The 12,053-nt window shown below is 47.2% G+C and overlaps 1 protein-coding gene across 1 annotated transcript in view; it reads left to right on the top strand.

Moving 5' to 3' along the window:
• Window positions 1-12,053, top strand: part of LOC144140310 (bone morphogenetic protein 1-like) — an 892,396-nt gene that overhangs the window by 186,524 nt on the left and 693,819 nt on the right. The window lies entirely within an intron of this gene.

Below are 12,053 nucleotides of genomic sequence, written 5' to 3'. Positions count from 1 at the left end.
GTCAACAGGAAGGGCAGGGGGCGGTACTCGCCTTGGACGAAGCTATGATACCGGTAATAAGCACTAAGGCTGCCGCGCTGAGAGAAAAAGTATTCCCTATATGTTGTAAAAAGATGCATTCGTTGTCAAGTCTACACTCGTGGATCCCTCACTGGCAAAACCACTGCGCTTTGTTGGCTTGTGTAAAGAACCCGTACCGAAGGTTCCGCGTCTTACGCGTTGCATAGTGGTCACGGAAGTGCTACTGAAAACAGCTGGGTATAATGGCCTGGTTATCTATGCGTACGCAAGCTAAAACACATTGTAGACAATACAAGAGCCAGTATTGGAACAATCTCTGACGATTGTAATTTGCGCAGCAGTAATCCGATACATAACTGTATGGAGTCCGCACGCGGCGCTCGTGTTATTACCTGCAAACGTTCGCCCCTGCGAAGAGTACTCCTCCAGTGTCGCTTAATGCTCATCGTACAGCCGCCCTTACCGGTGGCAGCCACCGGAGGCCTTTTGAATGCTACGCCTTTGGGAGACGCCATAGGGACAGCCAGCGATGACGCTTGCAATAAAGTACGGGCTTGTTTAAAGACATTGAAAATAAGCGAACTTTGAACAGCGACAGGCTATTTTTCCGTAACACGAACTCCTCAGAGCGAGAAAAATGCACGTTTGCGAAAAGGACTACGCAACAATTAACGAAAGCGCCGTTGTTGTGCATAAACCAATTATATTGTTCTTTGCGTTGTTCGTGAACATACCTTCCAATATACGAAAATGTCTTGTAAGGAAAATCCAGGCGCTACAAACCAAAATCTATATACCGAAACAAAGCCCCACATTTTTACCCTCCGCTTCACACGCTCTTGTGATTTACTGTTACCGCTGTAACTGCTCCCGTAAACATACGAACGACGCACGCGATACCGGTTTCCTTCCAGCGCTGAGATAAGCAGTTAACTCCAACCCGGCCCTCCCCCGTCCTCCTTTTCGTACCACCCTATCTCTCTATCACCGCCTATCATCAGTACTCGATGTTTTTGTGCATTTGCACTCCCTCAATGCGCAGATGTTAACACGCACGTCTCAGCAGTTGAATATTTCTAGCCACTGTTGCTATAATCGCCTTAAGAGAGGAACGTCTTATCGCATCCAAGCTCCTTACGCTTAACAATTTCGGGAGTAGGTGGTCGTAGATGAAGAGGAAGGAGTGAAAGTCTGGTCGAGGTTACACTTGAGCTCAGGAACGCACGCTGTGGCTCTAGAATACATTGGTTTCTTGTGCTTCCTTGAGGAGAAGCCCGTGCATAACGGCTTTCGAATTTCTACTACACCAGAAATGCCAGCGCCGCAGCTCGAACTTGAAACTCCAACCTCATCTTCTGAAAACGGTAACTCAAATGCAGTGTAAAGTATATCGGAATAAATCCAGCTGCTGTGGGGCAATTAGCTCATTTTACCTGATCACCTCAAGCCCAATTTGCAGTCTTCTCTGTCCTGGACCCCCTGCTTAGTTCGTCTTTTTTCGTTTTTATTGTAATAGATGATAGGTGGACTAGACGACAAGAGCGCATTTTTCTTTTCGTCGCAGTAAGTAGAGCATGCCCACCAGGGCAAGCCAGAGCTGCAGCGCGTGGGGAGGGAGGAGAGCAGAAAGGGTAAGGTTAGGGAGGAAATAAACTTCTTTCCCCGAAAAGGAGAAAACGCCAAGCAATGGGGGAAACAGGAAATGGGGAGGGGGGAGGTGTGGAAAGGCCTCAGACACACACGTACGTGTGGACAACCACACGCACAGACGAGAAGAAACACGCGCCCGGACACGGCGGGATTTGGGGGGAAATGAGTGATTGCTTTTCCCGTACGCAAGCGCCGAACAGGGAGCGCCTCAAGAGACGCGAGAGCGAAAACCAACGAAAATATCAGATGAGCACCGCTGTGACGCTCGGCCGGCGCGTAACAAGGAAAGGGGGTAGGAAGCTTTTTGGCGAACGAAAAACATCGGACGGAAACGAGTAAGCTCCCAAATACAGGGGGAAATCTATACTTATTTCCGGCAGCGTCGCTTCTCTACTCCTATTGAAACCCCTGCTGCCCCGCCAGACGAGACGTAAGCTCGCATGATCGGAGGATTTAATTGATCTCAGAGGACACACTGTTTGTAGGGAAACAGGACATCATTGCGTCTCTATTGATGTACGTATGAAATCTTTCTTACCCCTGACTTCGTCGGAGCAGATAAATTTGTGAGTGCCCTTCAAATTATGTGCGGCGCTCTTGTTGCGAACGCCGGCAGAGTTCTCGCGACTGCAGCTGCGATCGCGAGGCACGACAAACGTGGTGAGATAAAAGAAATTCCAGGGAGCTTCTTTCTTGACCGTTTAGTGCATTTTGTCTTATCTTTAGAGCACAACTTGAGTGGTTGCTGTTCATCGATTTTCGCTTTCTGTTGCATTACAGTCACCAGCACCATTTCTTAACCTTTTTTCGGGGTAAAAGCACCTCTATCACACGGTTGCACAATTAAAACTATTCTAACCATGCGCCTCATGGGCCACGTTACACGTAACCAGTGCGTTAAAGTGGGTCGGAATCATAACTACCACGACGAATTTGCACTCATTATGAAGGTAATAGCGCACAGAAACGGGGACAAAGAAAGGAACACACGAAGGCGCTTGTCCGTGTGTTCCTTTCGTTGTCCCCGTTTCTGTGCGCTATTACCTTCAAAATGAATCAGTTCCAACTAGGCCGGCTCGCAGTGATTGCACTCATTATCCATATAGTGTGGGTCCAATGAAATTGCCCCCCTTGTGCCCTTTCCGCCGCAGAGGATAAAAGCATAATGTTGCCTATGTAAGTCACCCTTCTGCCTCTTATGTCGTCCGTTCTCCTCCATTTCTTTCTGTTTCTCTCTCTTGCTGTGTCTTTCTAACACACACACACACACACACACACACACGCACACACACACGCACACACACACACACGCACACACACACACACACACACACACACACACACACACACACACACACACACACACACACACACACACACACACACACACACACACACAAAGTAATGAATGTATGTATATAATGATCTAATATACGATTACAATTATACTCTGCAAATTCAATGCGTATCTTACAAGGAAACTTCCCCGGCGCTGTTTACTTCGCTGCAAGCAATGTCCCAACACGGCAGCATCTACCGGATGGACGGGTAGAGGGATGTGTGCACAGTACGCGCAGAGCGTAATCCAAGCCCGCGTTGTGCGTGGATTGGGGAAAGGTGGGTGCAGCCAGCTCCGGCGGTAGACTCAAACTAGGCGCCACCGGCCCTCTCGCAACAGTGGTATCCTTCACGCTCTTTGGTAGCTGTTTCGTGGCTTTCACCGATAAACTTCACTCCTGTTCACTTCAAGCGGCTTCATGACACTGAAGTAGAGAGTAGTCACCAACTCACGGCGTTGTCTTATCTGGACGCCGGGAAAAATGGCGTGTAGTAATTTATCATGTTCTTGCCATATGGTTAGTTTTCCTGAGAGCCAAGTCCTGACACTGACTAAACACAAAACCAACGCCGCTTCATGTGTCGGAGATGTCTTAATTGCCTTGTTTTTCTCTGCTCGCAGGTGAGTGCTCCTTCCGCACCTACGAAGCGCCTGTTTCCTTCTGTCTGGGGAGTCGTCTTGCAGTTTTTTTTTCTCCAGGTAAGAAAACGTGAATTCGCCGTGTGGGCACGCAGTTACGAGTACTGGCACACTTGTTGTTTCGCAGTAAACAAAGGAGTACTTCAAAAAAGAACCAGTTATCTAGCAGCATGACTTGATAGCACAAGGTTATCCAGCATTAGTCCCAATGGCAGAGCAGTTCAGATTACTGAAGTGCTGTGTCACTGTGGCGAAAAAAAAGCTTCCTTGGGCAAGAAAACGGACCAACTCGTCAGCTTGCGTGTGTCGTGAAGAATTTTTTTATTTTATGTCCGCCTTGTCAACCCTTCCAAAAACTGAATCTGCACGTGCGTGGCGAACGTCAATTTAGGCTAAGGGCGATTTCGGCGACCAAGTAAAAAAACTCTGTCAATAGCGGCGGTCTTCAAGCAGACTTTTTTTATTAGAACATATTGAAGGTAAAATAAATGTTTCATATCGTATGATTATTATACTGAAGGGCTGTTGCATAACAAACATGCCACGAACTATGCCTTGAGATTCATTTTGCTTATGCTTTATTGCCAGCCCTGTCCCCGCATGGCTATCGTATCCCGAGCTGAGAACATGAAATCCGTGTTATTTCTGGCGTCTGCCTCACCCAACTATCTCGTCTGATACGAAAAGTGTGTAACCTGTTTGTCGCTCTCTCAGACTGTTTTTGTTTTATCGACAATGTTCTGCAAATGACAGCGGTCCGAGATAAATGCACGTGGATCAAACGCCGCGGCACTGGATTCACCGATGCTCGACTGTGCACCTAACTTTGTTGCTTGTCGACTGCTTCTTCGTCGTCTGTGCTTTTCTTCCAGCTTATTGCGGGGCACACTTCGCTCCAATAAACATTTACCATGTACAAGAATCTCCCGTCGTTCCTGACTACGTGAATATATGGTTGGCGTGGAGCATAGAGTTTCTTACTATATACACTAGGAGGAATCTGGCACTAACGCGACTCACATCGAGGCCGTCTGTGTAGTCATGGGCCGCCTTTATACCATGCGCTCGTCTTACTTTCACCATTGGCTTGGATTGAAACGTTTTAGTGGCCGTATATTTGAACAAAGTGCCCCAAAAACGCAAATAATAGTGTGTTATTATATACGTGGAAAATAAAACAGGCTGTTTTAAAGCTAAGGAAACTGGAAGTAAAGCGTATTTTTGCCGGAACGTTTGTGCCGAGTATTCTGCAGGTCAAGCTGGTAGTTAACAACAAAGTCAATATGTCTGGAGAAACTCATTAGAGGCTCTCATTTTATTAATTTTACCATTATTTCAAATAATAAGTTGTTTTGACAAGCGTGCAAATTTTTTTGAGCCTGCCTATGAAAACGTCGCCTTCATGGTGAACCGGTGCAGCGACCGTCCGCCAGAGTTGCTGAGCGAGCTGGTTCACACTTGAAGAAAAAGGAAAACGAGGCGTTAGACAGTCGTGAGCGAGAACAAGATATGGACGGCCGCAGGCGCCCGTATCCGTCGTATCTAGTCTTCGCCGAAGTACATACATTTGGTTTCTTTTTTTTTTCGTCAACTACAACTTTCGCGGCGGCCTATTACCCAAGGCAAATGTAAGTGGTAGCGAAGCTTCCACGGAAGCCCACCCGCCGCGGTGGCTCAGTGGTTAAGGCGTTGTGCTGCTGAGCACGAGTTCGCGGGTTCGATTCCCGGGCGCGGCGGCCACTTTTGTGATGGAGGCGAAAAGCAAAAAATTTACACCATCTTCCCGCAAGGGGCACCATGGGGTAGATGCGACGCATCGGGGGTTGCCGTTGCGTTTCCGTTATGTTAGCGATGTCAGCGTGTGGATTGCTGTTGTTGTGTATCCTATTTACGCAGCATGTTTACCCCCGATGCGTCGCATCTACCCCATGGTTCCCCTCACGGGAAGATGGTGTGAATTTTAAAGCAAAGCTTTTTACCTCTACCCCCCAAAGGTTCTTTCGCGACCGTTGGTGTCACCAGAAAACTCCAGCGAACAAAAAAAATCGCGCCAATCCACCCCGTGAATGTGGTTGGAAAGCAAAGCTGTAAACGGCACCCATAACGATTTCCCATGCGACGTCACTTAAATTCATTCACATTGCTTTACAAGTAGTAAAACCAGAGAAAAGTGAATTGCACTTAACCACGCCATTTATTACTTCAAAGAGGTATTCTTGGTAAGGTTAAATCAATGCATGACGCATGAACGGTTTTTGGTTGAGTTGTATTGGTGTAGCACAAGAGTGGAAACTTTTTTTATAAAATTAAAGCTCCAACCCGGTGTTAGACGATCTGACTTCTCCGTCTCTGCTCCGCGGTCAGAGGCGACGGGGCTTGCGGCAGAGAAGGAGCAGGAGGAGAAAGAAATACTTCTGTTCAGATTTCTGAATGGCCGAGAGTGCAGCCCTGGGGAGTGATTCATTCTTCTGTGGGGCCCGTATGCAGACCGCGCGGCCTGTGTTCTGTCCACCCGCTGAAGCTGGGTAGGTTGAGAGGGCCTGGACAGCAGCATCTCCCATTGCTCTTTTTGGGTAGTTGACGGAAAGAGAGGAGCGTGCTCAGGGCTAAAGTCGCACACCCGGATTACGGGGTGGAGTGTTCCTACTTCTGAGCAAAATTTACATTCAGCGTCGTAGCAATTCGGATGCATTAAGTGAAGACACGTAGGCTGTGGGAAGGAGCCCGGATTGTATGAGCCGTAGGGTAGTTTGTTGTTCTCTGGAAAGGTCAGGGTAAGGCGAAGGTACGGTCTGTCTCAGAAGGCGATAATGCTGGGTTATCTGCCTGACCGTGATAAGCGGGTGACTGTCTTCGTGCAGCTCCATACCACGGGAGGTAAAAGCGCAGGCTTGTTGGGTGGGCGTATTTGTTGCCCTGCATTGAAGCGTGAGGGGGTGTCCAGATGAGCTGAATGGAACCGTTTGGAGAGTGGTTTTTTAGCACGCGCAGTGCATGTCGGGACACCCAACCGACTGATAATTCCAGTAGGCTTGCTGGGAATCGGTGACTATTCTCCGAACCCCTGGTTGAGTGAGAGCAAGGGTGATGGCTGCCTCTTCTGCTGCCGTCATTTCTTGGGTCCTAAGCGAGGTAGACGCAAGGAGGTTGGTTCTGGAGGTAGCCACGATGATGGCGTATTGCTGCCCTCGATGTTTGGAGGCGTCTGTGTAGATAACTGCATGATCCCACCGAGGGTGGTGTTTAGCGCTTGAGCCCGTGCTTTTCGGTGACTCTCGTCCTGTGAGGGGTTCATATTTCTAAGCAAAGGGAGCATCTTTAGTTTTAGTCGCCAAGAGCCTGGGAGTACGTCAAGCGGAGTGACATTCTGGGCTGCCCAGCCAATCTGGTGATGCATGCGGTTACCCACTGCAGTTCTGAGTCGGACCTTCTGGTTAGAAAGATGGCTTTCTATCAGTTCTTACACCGTGTTGTGGAGCCCCGTGCTAAGCAGCCTCTGTGTGGACGCACTCATGAGAAGACCAACGGCCTGCTCGACCGCCTTTCTAACCATTATATAAAGCATCTCTATGTCTTCCTTGTTGAGAAGAAGACAGGGGGTGGACGTAAGTGAAACTCGAGAGGACAAAAGCTTCAATTAATCGAAACGTACCGGATTATTTTAGGTCTCGCTTTTGGTGGCAACTCGCCCGATCATGTGTATGATTTGATTAATGCTGTTTTTGAGGCGCTGCAAGGAGACGTAACTCTTGGTGTTAGCCTCGAGATGTTTTTGATGATTGTAGGGTTTAACGCGCCGACGCAACGCAGGCGATGAGGCGCGCCGTAGTGGAGGGCTCCGGATTAATTTTGACCACCTGGGGATCTTTAACGTGCGCCGAAAGCTCGTACACACAGCCGTTTTTGCTTTTCGCCTCCATCAGAAAAGCAGCCGCCGCGGCCGGGAATCGAACCCGCGACCTCGTGCTCAGCAGCGCAACGCCTTAGCCACTGAGCCACCGCGGCGGGTAGCCTCGAGATGTAGTCCCAGGATCTTGATGCTGGGGTTTGGAGTGATGGCCTGGCCATCAAGGAGTATTTCAATGTATTCCTTGATTTGGCGTGAGGCCGTACGACAAGGAGCTGGGATTTTTTACGTGAACACTGGAGGCCACAGGCTTTAGCACATTGGCGTACTAGAAGTGAGATGCCGTGCATTGGTGTGAGCTTCCTTTAATTTTTGTAACACTTAGCACATGAGCAAGGTGCGCACAGGGCCGCTAGACGGGCGTGAGTGGTCGCGTGACGCTTTCACGTGGCATTCAGGGAGAACGCAGGGGGTAAACCCGTACATGTGCTTGGTGAGTACACCACCTGTCTTCCCCGTCTTCTCGTGGGCTCGTAGCTAAATCGGTAAGACAACGGGCTCTCGCTTTGTTAGTCTATTAGTTCCAGGTTCGATTCCCGGCGGTGCCAGTAAATTCTTTTATTTGTTCGCTGGAGTTTTCTGGTGACACCAACGGTCGCGAAAGAACCCTTGGGGGGCAGAGGTAAAAAGCTTTGCTTTAAAAAACGCTGCCGTTTCCAATTGTCATGCCAAGCCCAAGCCAGAAGCGGGGGTCTTCCCATAACCCCCCACGGCGACATGGGTTCCCAGTCGCAGTTTCCTCTCTAGTATACTTACTAAGAAACTCTCTGGTGTGGGAAAGAAATATTGATATTATTTTTAACGCCACTTTCACTCGGTGAGCTTTCAAATCAGAACCATTAGGTTTTGATTTGAATTAGGTTTTGGGTGTTCCTTTTCCTCATGAACCCCAATGGCGAGAGGAGATGCGTGTTTACTTTTGAATTGGTGCGCATCACTTACCATCATACTTGGCGCTCTTACGGGTTCCTTCAAATCGAATCTTTATCAAATTTTAATTTCTTTATGTGGTAACACTGTTGTTCGTAGCATGAAATGTAATACAGCAAGAGCTCCCATATAGTGAAGCACTACAATGGGACTTGTTTGACAGATTGCAAAAAAAAAAAAAAAAAATCAGAGAGCCGAGATCTTTGAAGACAAGCTTGTTCAACAAAAGCGTCTTGCATAGCTAACGATAGAAACCACCTCTCCGAAACACCCCCTTCATACTAAGAAGAAAGAGATAGCAGAGTTGGACTGGCTAGATGAGCAACAACATACCGATATACAGTGCACAAAAACGTGTATATGAAAGTGGTTATTAACAGTACTAACGCTGAATTACCCTTCCTCCTTTCTCGCTTGTCCGTGGAACGTATAACAGAGGGCTACTACTGAACGGGGTCATCTCCCTCCCCGCGCCCGTTGATGTTTCGTGAGGGAGAAAGACCTTCAGATAAGAGCACCATAGAAGCCCGTCGATGGAATTGTCCCTACAGTTATATCCTGCTCCATAGAAAAATATTATAGCGATTTTTATTCAACTAATGTTCGTAACAGCTCAAACTATAAAATTCTCAGCTGCTAGCTAACAGGTATCATTGACTTCAAAAATTACCGTGGCAGTACAAAAATATTACTTCACTTCACTTCACTTTATTTCCTTAAAGACCCCACAAGGGTGGGTTGTACAGAGATGTTACGAATTCCACAATTTTTTTAACAAGACAGGTACATAGATACACTTTGATCAAAATGTGATGGACAGGTGATAGAAACGATATCGTGGGGAAGGCCATTCCAATCTGCAGCTGCGCGACAGAAAAAAGATGCAGAAAAAGTTGTGGTGCCAGAACGGCGTCGGGAGCCTTGAAGTGGATGGCCCGTGCGGGGGGGAAATGCGTGCGGCGGGAGCGATGTAAGGTGGGTGGCTGAGAGAACTGTGATAAAGGTTGTAGCAAAGTGATAGTGTAGTGATTCTGCGGCGAGGCGAAAGAGTGGACAGACCAGATTCATTTTTAAGGGATGTCACGCTGATATCATATGAATAGGAATAATGAACGAATCGAGCAGCACGATTTTGCACTGCTTCGATAGCGTTGATCAAGTAAACTTGGTGAGGGCTCTAAATGGGTGATGGGTACTCAAGTTTGGGCCGAATTAGCGATTGGTAAGCCAAAAGTGTTACGTGGTGGGGTGAATGACGCAGATGGCATTTTAGAAATCCTAATGACCGGTTAGCCGATGAAATGATATTAGTAATATGCGTGCGCTAGGAAAGATCAGTGGTTAGTGTTACACCAAGGTATTTATAAGAGTCACTTGCTTCGACAGGTATGTTAGCGATTTCATAGGAAAATGGGAGCGGATTTTTGCGGCGGTGAAAGGAAACTAATTTACATTTGTTAGGATCAAGGGTCTATAGCCAGCGGTTACACCAGTCTAACACTTGATTAAGGTCATTCCCTAGGGCTATTTGGTCTGAAGTGTAGGTTAGTTTGCGGTAGATAACACAGTCGTCAGCGAACATACGGATGTTGCATGGGAAATTGTTAGGCAAGTCGTTGATTGATATTAGGAATAAAAGTGGGCCGAGGACAGACCCCTGCGGTACACCGGATGTTACAGGAAGCGAGTTAACTGGGCAGTGTTAAAGGAAACAAATTGAGAGCGGTTAGTCAGGAATTGGGCAATCCAGTTTAGAACGTCGGGTGGCAGATTCAGTTGAGAAAGCTTTATTAGTAGGCGCTTGTGGGGTACTTTATCAAACGCCTTGGTGAATTCAAGAAAGATAGCATCTGTTTGTAGGTTAGTGTCGAAGTTAGTATGCAAGTCATGAAGGAAAAGGGATACTTGGGTTTCGCATGACAGGCCTTTTCAAAAGCCATGTTGTGAACGATTAAAAAAGCTGCTGGAATCAAGGAACTGCATGATTTGAGAGTGTATGATATGTTCCATGAGTTTGCGCAACACACTGGTTAGTGATATGGGGCGGTAATTTAATGCCTGATTTGTGAACTGGAATGATTTTCCCAAACTTCCAGTCGTAAGGCAGAATTCCGGAAAACAGGGATTGAGAAAACAGCAATAGTAAAAATTCGGCAGTATGTGTTTTGTGTTTTTAAGAGCTTGGCATTTATTTCGTCTGTACCAGTAAAAGACGACAGCTTCATTTTACCTATTAATGACAGGATACCAGAGAAGATTATGCTTATGGGTGGCATTTCAGGCAGACTAACAGAGAACAGTTCAGTTTCAGTAGGGTCAGGTTCCTTGGTAAAGACAGAATGAAAGGCTACATTAAACATATTGACACTTTATGAACTACTTGCTTCTTGATCAGACTGATTACTTAGGATAACAGGGGGGGGGGTGGCATGTGGGTTTAGAATGCGCCAAAAACGTTTCGGTGAATCTGCGAGAATTTTAGGTAGCTCAGTGTGAAAGAATGAGTACTTGGCGTTGTGCACTTCTTTTAAATATGCTTTTTCTGCAATATTCTATGTTCCGATGTGCAAACACTGTTTCTAGTCTTCGCGACACGAAAAAGGCGTTTCTTCTTGTTTTCAAATGTTTTTAATAACTTCGTAAACCAGGGTTTTTGGCGAATGGGACGGAACGTTACCTTAGGGATGAATTCATAAGCTAACCCGTTCACATTGTTTTTGAAGAGTAACCAGTTTTCGTTAATAGATCGATCCCAAAAACCGTCCGGAAACGACGAACGGAAAAGAGCATTTTCTCAAATTCCCCGAAAAATGCAACGGCCTGATGCTTCAGCACCTCTTTTCGGAGATTTCGCAGACTTCTCGAAACTGCTAGCGTATGGTGCTAGCGGCAGACACGTAGCTTTCACTGCACAAGCGGCAAGAAAAGGCGAGCCAAAACACTTCCTATGAAACGGGTTCGTCTGCCAGAAAAGAATCTGAACGCTGTGCTGCAAGTGTTGAATGAACACCTAGCTGCAAGCTTACACCGGGATCAAAGTTCCGAGCCGACAAGCATAAAAAAAAGCTGGTATGAAAACAGCGGAACGATCAGGAATATTATTTTGAGGGGAGGGCAGTGATTTCTTTATTCAGTTCGGGAGAATCGGAGTTTTCGACCGATATGACGAGTCGCCAGCGCTTCTGATCAGAAAAAGGTCGACCGCACATCTGGAATACTGCCAAGTGAATAACGTTGGGTGCGTAGAACGGCCTTGCTTCTCCGCATGGGTGTCACGCACGTGATAGTCGACGGGGGAGGGCTGTATACGGCCGCATTAACTCTCAGAGTGCGCAGAAACAAAATGCAAAACAGAGCTCATGGACGACTATTTTCGAGTCAAAACACACTGCATGGTGTGGCCTTGTCGTAGAATTAATGAGCAAATAGTTTTGCATGTCGTATTATTTTCCGGTTTTCCTTCGTCATTATCACCCGAATCAGGCTGTTTATCTCTGTTCCACGCTCGGCATTGCTAATCTTCTCACAAATCAGGCTCTCAAATGCTTTCAATGGCGACACTTCCAT

The sequence above is a fragment of the Haemaphysalis longicornis genome, unplaced genomic scaffold, assembly GCF_048455015.1.
Source record: "Haemaphysalis longicornis isolate Haplotype H1 unplaced genomic scaffold, Haemaphysalis longicornis Haplotype H1 scaffold_1, whole genome shotgun sequence".
NCBI classification, from domain to species: domain Eukaryota; kingdom Metazoa; phylum Arthropoda; class Arachnida; order Ixodida; family Ixodidae; genus Haemaphysalis; species Haemaphysalis longicornis.
The sequence above is the reverse complement of the archived record's forward strand: the minus strand, read 5'-3'. Positions and strand labels throughout refer to the sequence as shown.